Source organism: Cavia porcellus, unplaced genomic scaffold (assembly GCF_034190915.1).
Source record: "Cavia porcellus strain 051 isolate PalLab524CR breed Dunkin Hartley unplaced genomic scaffold, mCavPor4.1 scaffold_22, whole genome shotgun sequence".
NCBI classification, from domain to species: domain Eukaryota; kingdom Metazoa; phylum Chordata; class Mammalia; order Rodentia; family Caviidae; genus Cavia; species Cavia porcellus.
This window is the reverse complement of record NW_026947505.1, coordinates 64535200-64550636: the sequence shown is the minus strand read 5'-3', so window position 1 is coordinate 64550636 and position 15437 is coordinate 64535200. Positions and strand designations below refer to the sequence as shown.

At 40.9% G+C, this 15437-nt stretch overlaps 1 non-coding gene and 1 pseudogene across 1 annotated transcript; both read left to right on the top strand.

The window, feature by feature from the left end:
* Window positions 1-1171: 1171 nt before the first annotated feature.
* On the top strand, window positions 1172-3828 carry LOC100712732 (esterase OVCA2-like; annotated as a pseudogene).
* Window positions 3829-14249: 10421 nt separating this feature from the next.
* LOC111756062 (U6 spliceosomal RNA) lies at window positions 14250-14353 on the top strand. The gene has a single exon (XR_002790563.1). It is a non-coding gene; the product is annotated as a U6 spliceosomal RNA (small nuclear RNA).
* Window positions 14354-15437: the final 1084 nt, after the last annotated feature.

Genomic DNA, 15437 nt, shown 5'->3' with positions numbered 1-15437 from the left:
GAGGCCACAATGAATGGAGCAGAAAGCAAAATGAAGAAGACAAACTGGCAATAATGACAGAAAAAGAGCTCAACAGAAATGAGGCAGAGAAGATTGGATGATAGGAACAGCTATTTTGGTGAAAACAATATCATAATAGGTAATGCTGATTTAATATCATCTTGCTTTGAAGTCTTATCAGGCTTTTGTTCTTCTGTCTCCATAGCTCTTAACATGTTGTATCTTATTGGATTTTATTATATGTGATAGTATAAACAAAAACTTTTATAGACAAGGAGATTATACAGAAACCATTGTTCATTTTCTGTTAGTTGATTCTAAATACCCTGTAATACTGTCATTCTCTTGAATGGTTTTACATTTTTTTGATATATTTGATGCTACAGTAAACAAAGTTATACTCAAAGATTTCAAGGAAAGAGACAATATAGTAACTACTTTTATGTCGGGATTATCTTGTGGTGAAACACTATTTTGCTTAAATGGTTATGTTTTGATCTGCACTGCTTTGTTGTTAGGCCCTCTTTTATCTCAATCTCCATTTTATTATTTACTTTTTTATTTTTATTGTTTTAATTAAGGGAAAAATAAATAAAAAGATAGCAGGATATATTATAGTAACCCACTTTGATTTTCTATTAACTTGATTTGAAGCCCTGTATTGCTCTCACCATCTTGTTTTGACTGATGTTCCTCATTCTGTTTTGCTTGATAGTACCAGGTTTGAAAGTTTAGGCAACAGCTATGAAGATAGTGGGATTCATTATGACGCCCATTCTGGTTGACTATTATCTACTTTTGAAGACCTTTAATGTCTCCAATGTTTTGGTTCTGTTGGTTTCATTCTTTACTGTTTTGTTCAATTTTATTATAACTGATGATATAGGCAATTCTATTGGAGATAGCGGGAGGCATTATGGTAACCATTGTTGATCACCTTGTATTATGTTTTTACATTATCTATTATGTCCACCCTTTTGATTTGACCAACTCTGTTCTGTTATGTCACATTTGGTTTTGTACAATAGTTATTGTACAAAAAAGAGGAAAAGAAAGTGCTCTAAGTGATATAACTGCATGTATATTTAAGTGTATAAGATAGACAATAATATTACTGAGTTTTGTTGGATCATTGAACAGAACTGTTTGCAGTCTCACTGTTTGAATGTCCACTTTATATGCTTTAATTTTCTAACTTGAACAAATATTTCTAAGATGACAATATGTAATCCATTAACTAGTGATTTCCTACTGTTTATTTTTTTTTTCTGAAATTCTATATAATTTGAACCCTGCATCCGCCTCCCCGTTCCGGCTGTGCTTGGAGGACTGTGGAGTTCTAAGCAAGCAGGTGGGCACCACTGGTTCCAGAGGCCCGGCAGCCTGGCGTAAGTACCTGGCGCACCCCCCCCCCCAGCCCAGCTAGTTTGGGACCCTCTGTGGGCCCCAGCCAGGCAACCTTGTGGCTTTGGGTACACTGTAGCAGCACGGCAGGTCCCAGGAGCAGGCATCAGCCTCCCCTCTCAGGGCTGTGCTTGATGGACTGTGGACTGCTAAGGAAGCAGGTGGGCACCATGGGTTCCAGAGGCTGGGCTTGAGCTGGCCTGCTCCACCCCGAGTGACCCTCTGTCAATCCAGGGAAGTGGGTGCCAGAGTCCCAGGAGCTGAGGGCATAGAAGATGATTTCTAACAGACCCTGAGGAAGCCTTAGAATAACACTCAAAACACAGAAATACAGGAAAATGACAAACGAAAGACCAAATTACAATCTCAAACCTCCAGCCCATCCACAGAAACCTTAGGAGTGATGTATATTTAAGAAAATATATGCCATACACCTCAAATATCGGACATAATAGCAACTGAAATAAACAAGCAACTCTGGGAAGCTTTAAAGGAATTCAAATGAGAAATAATCTCCCAGGTAAAAGAAGGAATGATTAAAAGAAATGAAAGAAATTCTGAATATATCTAAAGAAAACACAGTTAAAAAATTGGAGGAACTAAACAAAAAGATAGAATCCCTGGATGAGCAATATAAGAAACAAACAGAATACATAAAGCAGATGCACAGAGATATACCTGACCCTCACTCTGTGCCTGGGCTCGCCATTTCTCTCGTCATCTACAGTCAAACCCTGCAGTCCCCTTTGCTTCCTTTCTTCTATGTCCCACAGCTTGGAAAGTCCTACAGGGCCTATTTCCACATTCTCCCTCTTCTAGTCTTTCATGCACATTCATATTACTTAGCAGCCACCTAGACCAGACTCATGGTCCCTAGTCAGGCTCTAATGTGCCTTCTCTCCATGCTCTGAGGCTCCTGCACAACCAAATCAACCCTCAGTGTCCATACACTGACTATTAATTATGGCCAGCTCCTTCTTGGTATTCTAGGTTCTCCATGATCTGACCCTAGTGAATCATTTTCTGCTGTATGAAGCTGATCTCTGCTTGTGGGGCATCATGCTAGATCTTGAGACAGTAGCCCAAAATGCATGAGAACCCATGGGAGAAAAGGGAAGGTCACTGGGCATATGGAAAGAAGATTCAACCTGACCCAAGATTCTGATGGTGCCGAGACTTACAGAATTTAAGGAGTTAAACAAAAATTCCTAAAATGTTAGAAAAATGTGTTTCACTCTTGTCTTACCTAGAAGAAAAGCAAGTAAGTGGCTGAGTTACAGAGGAAATGGACAAACTCAAAATGATGGTAAGTTTTAAAAAGGATGTGAAATAACTGGGTTTTCCTTTTTCAAAAAGCAACTGCTGAAAATCTATGACCTCAGGTGCAGGAGGGATCCACGCGCCCCTCTCCAGGAATGGCTTGCAAGTTTCAGAGATGAGAAAGTGGTGCTGCCAGCTCCTTGATGCCCCTGGATCCCAGGCCCTGCCTTCCAGAGAAGCAGCCTCGAGGCTGGTGGTTTTCAGAGGAGGCAGACATTTTCAACACCCTGGAAGAGTCCAATGTGTGCAGGTACCTGGAGCAAGCCCTGGGAACGGTGGCACAGGCACTGGACAAGTTGGGGCCTTTTGATGGACTCCTTGGCTTCAGCCAGGGGGCCGCACTAGCAGCCCTTGTGGTGCCCTGGGCCAGGCTGGCGATCTGCACTTTTCCTTGCCTCGATTTATCATCCTCATCTCTGGTTTCTGTCCCTGAGGTCTTGGCCTCAAAGAACCTATTATGCAGAGCCCAATGTCACTGCCTTCGCTGCATGTTTTTGGGGACACTGATTGAGTTATACTCTCTCAGGAGAGTATGCAGCTGGCCAGCCGATTTCCAGGAGCCATTACGCTAACCCACTCTGTTGACCACTTCGTTCCAGCTGGTACACCCCAGCGCCAGGCCTACCTCAAGTTCCTGGATCAGTTTGCTGAGTAAGAGACCAGCAGACACCTCTGTCATTGCATCCTCCCCTCTTGGGGAAGCCTCTGTTATGTATACTTCCCTGTCTCTGAGCACCTCGGAGCTCCCCTGGGTCCTCCACTTCTGCGCTGACATGCTGTGCCTCAAAACTAGTTAGAAGACAACTATCCTTTCTCTAAACTACTTATATGACCCATAATGTACACTGGATAAAAACAACGTAAGAAGCCATATGGATTTTGGTTCCTGATACTCAAACATGAAAAAGACTAGGTGTGGTGATGTGTCTTTAATACCAGCACTCTGGGACGCTGGGAGGCTGAGGCAGGGTCACTGTGAGTCCAGCCTTGAACTACATAATGATACCCTGTCTCAGAACAAAAAAAAGAAAAAAGCAACTGCTCTGATACAAGCATTAACTGTTGGTCACCTCTTTGTTTCTTGAGACTTCAGCTATAAAATTGAAGCCCACTGTTACTTTTTTATTTCTACATAGGTTGTAGATTCTAAAGTCTACTTGTCGATAAACTATTTCATGCAACATCTCTTGCATGCACAGGGCTTTCTGGAGTATCATCTGGCACATATTGCTTTAAAGAACTTCCTCAGCCTAGCATGTCGCCCTGCCCATTTTCCTGTTGAAATTTGGCTCATCTTGCCAGATTCATTCTATCTTTGCAACCCTGCCTTGAGTGTTAGGAAGCTCTCCCAGATCTCACCATTGAACCTAGAGTCAGCTTTCCTCATCGTGTAAGCCAAAGTTCCTTTAAGACCTTAAAAGCCTACAATTCTATATGTTGGAGACCTTTTTGACACCTTATTGATTCATGTTGGGTTGCTACTCAGTCTGCCTGGCATTAGAGTGGGCTGCATATGTGTCATCCTGCTCTCTACATCGCAGGAATTGCAGGTGAGAGGTTTTAGCATGTACTTCACCCCCTCACTGTCTTTTCCTGGTGTTAGGAACATGCCTTGCACAGAGGATGAGCTGATTAGTGGTTAATTAATTCTCACTCCTTGGGAACCACCCTCCAGCAGTCTAGGCCACATATAAACACAGCAGCTTTTTTGCTGGTGCAGAGCTGCATCCTTCTAAGCTTATCTGATGTCATTAGTGTCCTTTACCTGCAGGAATACTGGAGAGAAGACACAGCTGCCAGGGGAGAACCGGCTGGCTCATCGCACTGGAACCCTAAAATCCCTGGCAAACTCCTTTCCCTATCCTACCATCCCCCGCCCCACCTCCCCCTTTAAAAGGTCTAGAATGCTTTCCAGAGATTCCCCTAAGGACATGTGGAAAGCACAGTCCAAGAAAGACAGGGAAGAGTGGGTTTATCTCTCTGTTTAGTGCCCTATCAGTTCTCAGGTTGGGAAGCGAGGAAGAGAATTTGTTTCCCACATACCTCTGGCAGGTGCCTCAGACAGGCTTTCTTTGGTCCAAAGGTATCAACTGTGTCACCCCTTTTGTGATAGCACGCTCTGGTGAAGGCAAGTAGGGAGTAACGGCTTTTGTCAAGGAGTCTGCCCTCGCCCACATCAGTGTCACCCCCCCCCCCCGGGCCTTGTTCCTCGTTCCTTGTGGGACAGACTGTCAAAGGATGTCAGGATAAATTCTCTGCTGCTACTTGCATCGTTTCTTTTTCTCTCCCTCCCTCCCTCCTCTCTTTTGATTCTGTCTTGATGTCATCTCTTCAAAGTATACCACCTGTAAAATATTGATTCACAGCAGGCTGCATCTGCCAGAATCAGATTTCTCTTCTGCTGGCAGCAGTAATAAACTACCACAGACACTGCAGACCTGGTGCCAGCTCGTGACCGGTTCTCACGCGTGTGCACGAGCACACACACACACACACACACACACACACACACACACACCCTTCTGTCTTTTGCTGACTCTACATAATAAAACAGCTTCCTGAGATATTTCAGAAGTAGGGAGGCCAAGAGAAAACCAGCAGGGACATAAAAGAGCCAGAGGCTTCTGTAATGAAGGATATAACAGGCCTCACTCGCAGCAGATGATTCTGAAACTCTCTGGTTTCCTGATGGCAACTGGAAAAATAGCACAAGAAAACAAAGCCACCTAGTCCGCTGCCCGCAAAGGCATGATCTCATGGTCCTCTGCCCCTGTTCTTCCATTTTCCCTCCCATTATTCTGAGTCCGGTTGGGATTTTACCTTGAACTGAGTATAATTTATGAGCCTTGTTACCCATATCCAGCCTAAAGGATGACATCGTATACTCGGGGACTTGAATATTGTTTTTGTGGGAATAAGAATTAACAGAGAGACAATGGGAAGGCTCCCTGGGTCCACACCCTGAGCTTGGGTTTGGTGCCTGGGTCCACTATTTATCATCCATGTGATTTAGGACAAGTCACGCCACTTACCTATGTCCCACCTTCCTTGTTGATATTATGGGATTATTACTATGCAGAAGGGAACTACAGTTGCAAGACATTTAGAATACTGACTGAAACACACCGTGTTGAAATGTTTGTTAAATACCTATGTATGCACTTTTCTGAAGGAAATTAAAAATTCCAGTTAATGGGAGCTTAGTAGGTTTTCCTCTCTTCTGGGAAGTGACTTTTGCTCCTGGAAGGGTCCCAAGGCAAAGGAGCGGCTCAGATATGAGCATTCCCTTGGGGGGGCTGAAGTTGTCTCTTCTCACTTGTCTGCAGATGTGCACTTGTTCAGAAGTGTGCCACAGGTGACTCTTTATTTGGGAACCCAGCAGTGATAGGAGGAGTTTTCTGAACCCAGGGGCACGTGCTTCTCTCATTGGAGTACCAGCTGGAAGAAAGTATTAAGACATGATGTAGCCATCCAAAGGCTGTAAATCCGTCATCAGAGATGACAGCTGTGGGCCTGCATTCTTGTTTTACTGTGACTTTGAGCAAGTTAGTGAAGGTGGCTGAGACATCCTGCTCTGCCTGGTGAAGAGTTATGATTTTCTACTATATTAAGCTACTGAAGGGACTGTACCACTTAGCACCCTCTGGGGAGCCTTCCCTTTTGCAGTACAGGGAAATTTACCCCTTGTGACCAACTTTTAAGCTTCCTTTGAAGCCTCTTTTAATTCAGATTTGGTTCAGTTCATGATGGCTTCAGAGTCAGTGGGGAAAACATTTATGATATGACAAACCAGCAACCTGTATTTTTTATCTGCTGTTAGAGAAATCATGGATCTTTTATACTTGTGTTCTTTTGCTTTTTGTTGGGAAAGATGTCCTTGGAGACCTCTCAGCTCCTCACTTTATATTCTTTCTCCTCTTCCAACCTCAAAGCCTCTCTCACCATAGCAGGCCTCCTTTTGATGAAGCAAACTGTAGAAAGTTTTGTCTACAGCCTGCCGGAGTCAATGGTCTGCAGTCGACAGGGAGACTGCCGAGCCAAGTGAGGCATCTGTCCCTGCACTGGGGACTTTATTTTTCAGGAGAAGGCCCATTTCCCTTTCCTCACTGGTCTTGCAAGGCATGGCAACCTCGTGGGCTGCCTGTCTGTGCAGTAGTCCAAGTCTCTCACCTTGCTCCTCTGTGGAACTATCTCATTATTCTTCTTGTCAGGCTCCTAAAATGTTGTTTGAGTACCTTTTTAGCTAGGAAGTAAGAGTTTAGAGTTGTGTAAAACATCTCTGGACATCCAACAACAGGAATGTGGGAGACACTAGAATATCTGGGCACAAAAGTTGCTAAGCGAAGTTTCAGCAGAAAGGCACGGGCTAAGCCGTGCTGAGTTCTGCAGAGGTGTGATAGGACAATGAACCGCGCAGACAAGGGAGCTGAAGGGAGGATTATTTGGAAATCACACGTAGAGTACAGGAGCACAGTGAGCTACTGGGCTTGGAGCTTAATTCTACAGTTTTGTGTTCTTGGGAACAATGATTGACAGCTGTTTGGCTTTAGCTCCTCATCTTCATAATGGGTTGTTCTGAGAAATGGACATGATAATTCATGTAAAGTGCTTAGCACAGAGTCTGGTATGTAGTAATCCTCAGAGTGCTGTCAGTAACCTGTTACTATAAAGAAGCACTGTAGAGTGAGGAATCCTTTAGAAAGCACCCTAAGAGCACCTAAGAACACCATGGACTGTCCATGGAAAAGTGGTATTGTAAAGGTCAGTTTACAACTTAAAACTCACTCTTGGTTTTTTATCTATCAGAAAAATTGCTCACTTTCTTCCTCTGATTTATAGTTCCTAAAAAGACAATAAACAGTTAATAAGTACTTATTAGATAAACAAATACTATTCTTACTGGCATGCTCATGAGCTCAATAATCTTCAGTAGCCAAGAATATATCACAATTAGCTCCACTGAACTCATTATAACTTAATTTTGATTTCAATAAAAAATTTCTGTTGTTTGTTTTGTTCTTTCTCACACCTAACGCTTGGGAACCTTACTAATGTACATAGCTTAGCAAATCTGCACCATGGTAAGTATGTTCTGTGCATTCATTTAACAAATATTTATCTTGACTCTCCTGTATTTCACTGTGTTATGGTTTAATTTTTACCTTTGCATTTGAAAGAGAACAAAATAGACTAGAACAATATGCTGTGGTCAGTGTCAGGAAGATGTAAGTAGAAGCTGTTAAGTGAATGCAAAGAAAGAGTTTTACCACCTTCTTGGTGTGTGAGTGTGCAGGGAGGGGACCAGGGAAAGTGTTCTAGAGAAGGTGGCTTCTAACAACTGATAATTATGTATTATATGTTAGTAACTAAGTGGATACCACGGTAAGAAAAAAGTGGTTTTAGACTAACTAAACACATAATGAAATGTACTGTATGACAAAGAGGTTGAAATCTAGCATGTAGAAGTAGGATTTAACATCCAGCCTTGCAACACAAAGCAAAGAAGTGCCTTGGTGGTACTTCCTTGTTATGCAGGAGTCTTTTAACTTTTAGAAGCAGTCTGGCTCTATGATGATTCTATTGGAAAGTCAAGAAGAAATTGAACAGAGAGATGGGAGAAAAATGAGTATTTTGCGGCCAACTAAAGTTCCAGTTTCCGATAGCAGAAATTAACAAGAAAAGCAAGGGTATCGTGTAGGGCATTTCTCTCATAATTTCTATTCATGAAGAAGGGAGCAAAAGAGGGCTTTATTTTATAATGCCTAACGTCTATAAAAAATGAGCAATACCAAGAATTAAATAGAAATAAATAGAGTAGATTTCTTTCATTAATAACATTTAGAAATGACACACAGTGCCCACCACATTACTCAGGAACTTGCTCAAATAACAAAAGCCCTTTTCCTTCATGAGTACACGTAGTCAAGGGTACCGGAATCACAAGGAACTTAATTCAGGTAATGGACTGGCACCCACAGTGGTAAAAAGCAATGACAAAGGATTGGAAAGCAAAAGGAAAACTCATTTGAAGAAGAAGGAGAATCAATAATGTTAGCTAGCATGTTTGCTCATCTGTAAAATGAGGAGTTTGGGGCTGGAATGGGTCCAAGGTTCTTGCCAGCTTTGACGCATCATGGATCTACGGATTCAGTAAGGAGTAGACAGGCGAGAGAGGAACTGCCTGGCTTATTAATTAGAATTTCTTATGCCTTTCTTTCAATCATGGAATGTTCCACACACAGAGCTCAAACCCGGGACACCTCTTAAAGATAAAAATGAAAATATTACAAAATACAGGCAAAATAACAAAAAATAAGTAAATTAAATGTCACATTCATCAAAATGATGTTTTAGCACATGCCATTCCATCCCCCACCCCGGGCACTTAACTATTTGGAAAGTTCATGAAGTCTTTGGGATATTGAAAAACATTTGGTACGCTATTTTTTTTCTGTTCCACAACATAGTATCTTTGAAGTTCTCAAAAGTGGAGAATTTTAAGAAACTATAATAAACTATACTTATGCTGTATCTTTGGTCTTAAAAGCCTCTGCTTTGAAATGAAAAGTGAGTTCAGTATACATCATTGTTTTCTAAATTTCTGTACTTATTTAAATATTATGAAAAGGAGAGATTTTCACCAAAACCCGTACTTCTCATCCACAGGGTGAGTGTCATGTGGAAGTCTAATCATAGGCATCATTGCTAAAGCCTTTGCCTCAGACAAGAAGGTTGAACCACTCTGGTTCTAGTTTGGATCATTTGACTATTCTTGCAAGTATACCATTAGCGAAAGTGATATATATATATATATATATATATATATAATTTCTTAGCTTATAATATTAATAAAGAGCATGTCTTCATCATATACTCTGTGTACATTTTGATGAGATGTAGAGGACTCAGGAGCTGCAGGGAATGACAAAATCTTAGACTGAATGAAACCTATATTCTCACTTGGAAGAAATTTGCCAGTCTACCAGAAATCCTGCAGAATGTTGTTAAATGAAGAAGAAATAAACTTCTGTTGAACATTTGGCTATTTATTTTTTATGGTAATTATCTGATTGATGCAGGCCACAAATGTCTTGGTTTTGTGTGGGATTAGTTCATTAGAGAAAAGAAACCACAAACCCTAATTTATGGATGATAGAACATGTTAAACATCTTGAGAAATCTTGACCTAAAGCTATGGAAAAAACGGAATTAGCGAACCCCTTTTATAGTATAAAACACCTGAAAGGGCCTGCTTTCTCCTTGTCTGAGTCAAGGTGTAACATTATGTTTCAGCTCTTTGGAAGGATCAAAGAATTTCTTCTTGGTAATTTCTGGCCTAATTCCAGAGAGTAAAGGAAGGTTTTGACTTCCGTTTGGTTGTACTTTGTAAAAGTGGACAGATACACTTGGTATGTGGTGCTGGGGAGGGGGAAGCTGGGGAGAGGTCAACTGGGAAACGGCAGAAAATGTCATTTATGTTTGTACTTACTCCATGAATCTAAAATGAACCATAGGATTCTCAACTATCAATAGACATATTATATTTGCTGTTGTTTTTAGCATTACAGAAACATAATGGACCAAATAATACACCCAATAAGTACATCTCTGGTCAAGGCAACTCTTATTAAGAACCAATCTTTTCTTTTAGATTGGTGCTAACTGTTCTTTCTAGTTGTTTATAGTTAGTACACTGTTTAAGGGTTCAATTAAAATGAATATTAATCTTCAAAGAAGAACGATATTGTGACAATGCTAAATGAAAGGCACCACTGTAAAATTTAATCATAACCATGAGATCACAACTAAAACTTAGATTTGGGAAAACTGATCAGTCTCTAGTAAAGCAGTTCTAGTTTCATGAAAAGATGAGGAAAATGGCAATTACATGCAGAATTGTTATAATTATGTCAATATATTAAATATACTAGCTAGTTTGGGCAAAATTTTAAATTTTATTTTCGTTTTCTCTTTCAAAGACTGAGGCTACCTGGAAGTCTCACCAGGGCCAGGACTAGGGTGAGCAAATGCGGAGCTAAGGGTGTGAAGAGTCTTTTCTCTTTACCCTGCATGTTCACATCCCTGAGCAGAGCTCCTGTTGAAACTGTGTGCCCGCAGCACTTCCTGCACCTCATCCCAGCCCCATCCCTGAGTCCCACAAATAAACAAGAGTGGAAAGTGTGCACCCTAGTTATACAGAGCCTGTAGACTGCTCACTTTCTGGGTTTGGGCATCTGATAGTAACTTCCTAATGCGAAATGCAGGTAAATCAGCTCCAGTGTCAAGGTGAGCTCTTGCTGAGCAAATGACACAGGGTGGAGTGGGGTGGGGGGTGGGGAGAAGCTCCTTTTTTGGTCTTTGCTTGAATAATAATAATAATAATAATAATATCTATAATTAGATTTCCTTAAAGACTTAGAGAACTAACATCTTTATAATTTTTCAGATTGAAAGGTAATCCTTTTGAATTTGATTAACTCTACAGCCTACATTTTTAGAAAGCAAGATTATGTAGCTTCTGAAGGAAATCAGGAGCAATGAAGAGAGCAATATTTGCATTCACAAGTGATTCTGTGTTGGCAGATTGTCATCTTTGTGGAAATATCACAATTTTTCAAAAGGACCACTTTGAAGATAAAGAATTATATTTAATCATTTTTGGTTGTTAATAAAACAGCCATTCTGAATGTTCACTCTGACAATCAAAGATCCCGTTGCCCTTTAGTGTGGTGCGGCCCATTCCACCACATCGTGTGCAACGGCACCCCGCTCCTCAGCTCTGGGGGGACAAGAGCCCCCCTTCATACCCCTGCCGCAGCGCTCCTGTCACCAGAGAACTTGGTTCTTTAGGAAACTTTCTAGCAGGACAGCTAAAGGAACAGCAGCTGATAGATACAGCAGAAAAAACTAGAAACTCACATAGATAGATCAGAACACTATTTTGTCTCTCCCTTCCTCCCTCCCTCTCTCTCTCTCTCTTTCCCTCTTTCTCTTTAATTTAGTCCTATTGTGATTTAAAATTCTAAGCCTCCATGACCCGTTCCTTATGAGAGGGAATTGGTTATGGATCAAAGAGAGAAAACAAACTCTCCAAAACGACAACACACTTATTTCCTTATTACAGAAGTTTCAAGAAACTAAGATTAGCAGACTGAGGCTTCATTTCTAGAAAGTTATAGATTTTCAAATTATGGGGAAAATGGTGGCAGTTTTCAGCTGTATGTACCAGACTTGGTAGTGTCGGGGTCAGGTTGGAGAAGTGATGTTAAGTATAAACACCATGTTGAATGCATGACATCTGGATATAATAAAATGCTCACCTGTGTTGGCTCTTATTGCTCCTAAAATTGAGGCTGTGGGGAGAATCTTCCCCCTTCCCTGAACGGAAAAGTCCATAACTTTTATTGCTACTCTGCTATCACATATTGAGCTGAAGGCTAGTTTAAGGGTTTGAAGTTATTCATTGTCAGTTTAAGATAATTAGGTCATCATTTTAAATTAAAAACAAAATAAACTCTAAAGTTAGGATTTCCGAGCTGGAGTGCTGCTCAGTGGGAGAGTCCTTGCCTAGTATGCATGTACATGAAACTGGGTTCAGTTTTCAGCAACCACACACAGGCTCAGGAGAGACTGGCTCCCTATTCAGCCAGGCCTCGCTGGGACCAGGCATTCTGCTTTGTCATTCCCTGGTGGAGTTTAGACAGCTACGTCCAGCTCCTTAAAAAAATGTAGAGGCTTTAAAATTGCCCATTGCTTTTGAAGAGCAGTAGATGTTTTCTTCAATTGTACACTATAAAAATCTGTATCTCACATAAAAAACAATTTCATAGACTGTTGGCCTAATACTCTTTCTTCCTAAGCCCTTCCAAACTTGGTCTTCCCTTCATCCTGTTCTCCTTGTTCCCAGCCCCAACTCATCAGGCACTCACACGCATATATAGTGCAGTCCCCTCAGAAAGGGGTCTTGACGAGCTTCAGAAACATAAACACCATCGTGCAGTCAGCAAAAGCTGCACACTCTATTCTGTCCTGATTCTGCTGTGAGTAAGAACTAGAGGATGTTTCATTATCTGGTGGTCTGAGATTCTGGTTTGTGCGAAGCTAGGACCTTTGGGAGGAACTCCGGGCTGTGGCACAGCAGGGTTCTAATCTGGGAAGACTGCAGGACACTGAAGAACCATCCTCCTCTGTGCTTCTTTCCTGTTGCACCTTCTTTGGTTTGAGGGAAGCTTTGATTCAGAGAGCAGGCTGGGGCAGGAGAGTCTGGGTGCTGGCCGTTTCAGGAATGCTCTGGGTGGACCTCAGCGGGCTTGGGAGTGCTGACTAAATGGTCCCCCTCAGTACATCAGAGTGGGAAATTGCTGAGTCCTGTGCAAGCCCAGGAAGAGAAGGGAGGCTCAGCACAGGATACAATTTAAAACAAATTTAAAGCTTATCACCTAAGTATTTAGATCAGATGTATTATGTGCTTCAAGATATGAGGAGGGCAAAAAATCTTGTTTAAGCAAAACATTTACCTTTAAAGAAAAGGATACTAACTCAAATGGAATAATTCCCTATCTTTTTTTATGCCTTACTGTACAGAACTCAATTCAACAACTTTTACTAAATAACATCTTGGCGCTTGCAATGGAGACAAGCCAGGAATTTATAGTCAGGAGGATACTAATTGGAATTTTCTAGTTAATCATTTATTGGTTTAAATAAAAATTGGTTTTTAGAACAGCAATAAAGCTCCTAGTTTTCTATTATGTGATGATCATAACAAAGGAAGACACTTTTCAAGTTGTTAATAACCGGGAGATGTTAACAGCACAATGATACCTAAAACCAAAGCCATACAATCTATTCTTTTATTCATGAAAGGAGCCTGAAAATTTACCTGAGAATGTGCATGTCCCCTCTTGCCAGGCCCTTCTTTCTATCATAATCTTCTAATTCTAACTGGGTGCATTCTGTCTCTGTGACTTAAACAAGAAGTTATTCCTTAAATCTCATCCTCGGGGCTTATTCTTTCATTTACTTTGTGAACCTAGCTTTGGGGCCTGTCGTATAACCCTGCTATCCATTCTGTAACCTAGCATATCGTTTCCTCTCAAGCTTATCAATCTTACCAGTTTGGTGTAGAGAAAATTCATCTTTTTATCCTGCATAAAATTTTTTTAAAGAATAAACTAGCACATTGTTCTCCAAGTAAGTGGGACTCTTTCCTCTAGTGTCCTGAGTGCCTGCTGACCTCCGTGCTTTTTCTCTTTTCCCTTCTCTCCATTTCCATTTCCTAAAACTCTCCTTATCTCATACATGTAACATGAATGATCTTGTTGCTTCACATAGCATTTCCCTGATTTCCCAACAAAAACAAATTGTTACGTTGTGCATATGTGTTGGGTTAGTTCTTGTTTCTGTTTCCTTTATCGGCTTTCTGTTTCACTTTTTGGACATGTAGTAATATGTTTCTACTGTACTTGACCCTGAGCTCAAGTGTGGTTGCAATGTATTTTTAACCAACAAAAAGTGAACAAAATGTTTGGTTTGGCAGCACATATGCTAAAATTGGAACAATGGAGAGAAGATTAGCATAGTGCATGCACAAGGGTGGCATGCAAATATAGAAGTGTTCCAAATTATTAATAAAAATACGCATGTACCAATATACCAAAGTGAACTTCATTATTCTGTATTACCAATATGCACTAACAAAATAAAGAAAAAATGAGCAGAAGTAACTTGGACCACCTCCATGTGGAAGATTCATTGGCCAGTTTATGCACTGCTGTGTTCTTTTTTTCTCTTCCAGGTGACCAGAGATTTTCCAGAAGTGCTGCTCCACTGGCTTGGATCACAGAGTAGCAATGATAATGAAGTGGAATTGAACTCCCAGTCATATGCAGTAGATCCATAATTTGAGTAAGAAATAAACCTTTATTATTTAAGCTCCTGAGATTGTAAAGTTGTTTGCTTTTGCAACAAAACCTAGTTTATTACTAGCAACAACTGTACATGATGCTGATATTTCTTTTTATTCAGTTCATTTCAAAAAGATGTGTTTTGAAGGCACATGTGGTGGCACATGCTTATATAATCTCAGAAGGCTGAGGCAGGATTACAAATTTGAGGTTAGCCAGGTTATGTAGCAAAATACTGTCTCAGAGAAAAGTCATTGATCTTCAGTCCAATCTAGTTTCCAGATGACTGTGAGCCCAGCTGATATCTGACTGCAGCCCCAAAAGGAATCTCAAGGGAGATCTTAAGTAGGAAATCAGAGTTCTTGATTACCTGTTTTCCTCAATTTCCTTGAGAATTCTTTTAACGTAGTCATTTACATACAAGTAATGTGCTAAATTAGAAGTAAGTCACATCTTTTTTTCCTTCCCTTTAAGGGCTGATGTTCCCGAGGTTTGGCTTTTGGCTATCATCTGTGTACATTTTCCTTGGAAAACGTATCATACTTCCCATTATTTTAACTACAAATTTTATATCTGGGACTCCAATATATGTATTTCTAGCCCTAAAAAGAATTGCTCAACTTAGCCTTTCCTATTTTGCTGATGTACAATATTATGAACAAAATAAAATGGTTCTTTTAATCCATTAAGCTTTGGAGTACATCGTAGTATAACGATGACCAGCGAGCAGCGAATTACCTTCACTCCTCTCCTCTTGCCCTCAGCCCCCGCAGGGCTGGCAGCCTCCCTAGTCCTTATCTCTTGTGG